Source organism: Arachis duranensis, chromosome 2, assembly GCF_000817695.3.
Source record: "Arachis duranensis cultivar V14167 chromosome 2, aradu.V14167.gnm2.J7QH, whole genome shotgun sequence".
NCBI classification, from domain to species: domain Eukaryota; kingdom Viridiplantae; phylum Streptophyta; class Magnoliopsida; order Fabales; family Fabaceae; genus Arachis; species Arachis duranensis.
Window position 1 is genome coordinate 61022701 of NC_029773.3, and position 1226 is coordinate 61023926.

The following is a 1226-nucleotide window of genomic DNA, read 5'->3' on the forward strand; positions in this document are numbered from 1 at the left end:
CCACTACCATTTATTGATCAAATGCTTGATCGATTAGCCGGTAAATCATATTATTGCTTTCTTGATGGTTACTCCGGATACTTCCAAATACACATTGCTCTAGAGGACCAAGAAAAAACCACATTTACATGCCCCTTTGGAACGTATGCCTACAAGCGTATGCCATTTGGCCTATGCAACGCACCGGCAACGTTTCAAAGATGCATGATGAGCTTATTTGCGGACTTCCTAGAGCAATGTATGGAAGTTTTCATGGACGATTTTAGCATGTATGGTGACTCATTTGATCATTGCTTAGGCAACCTTGAAAAAGTCTTGGAGAGATGCACCAAAACAAACCTTGTCTTAAATTTTGAAAAATGTCATTTCATGGTTAAACAAGGCATTGTTTTGGGACACATCATTTCAAAAGAAGGCATCTTCGTAGATCCGGCAAAAATAAATGTCATATCTAGTTTACCTTACCCCTCCTCCGAGAGGGAAGTCTGCTCCTTTCTTGGACATGCAGGATTCTACCGGAGGTTCATCAAAGACTTTAGCAAAGTAGCCTTACCTCTCTCTCGACTACTACAAAAGGACACTGAATTTGAGCTGAGCAAAGAGTGTATGGAAGCATATGACAAGCTTAAAGTGGCGTTGACATAAGCTCCTATTGTACGAGGGCCGAATTGGACTCAACCATTTGAAATCATGTGTGATGCTTCGAATTATGCGGTAGGAGCCGCGTTAGCACAACGCGAAGGTAAGATTCCCTATGTTATAGCTTATGCTTCCAAAACACTAGATGGGGCCCAATCCAACTACACTACTACCGAAAAGGAACTCCTAGCTATCGTTTTTGCTTTGGACAAGTTCCGATCCTATCTTCTTGGTTCCAAGGTAGTAGTGTACTTGGACCATGCGGCATTAAAGTACTTGTTGACCAAAAAGGAATCAAAACCAAGATTAATTCGATGGGTGCTTTTGTTACAAGAATTTGACTTGGAGATCAAGGATAGGAGTGGTTCCCAAAACTTAGTAGCGGACCATTTAAGTCACATCGAACACACAAAAAGCGACACCACTCCTATCAATGACTCTTTTCCTCTAGATGGTTTGCACTCAATCTCGGAAGTAGTTCCTTGGTATGCTCCCATAGCAAACTACTTGGTTTCACACACCTTCCCTCCTAACCTCAACAAACATCAAAAGGATAAGCTGAAAAGCGAATCCAAATACTATGTTTG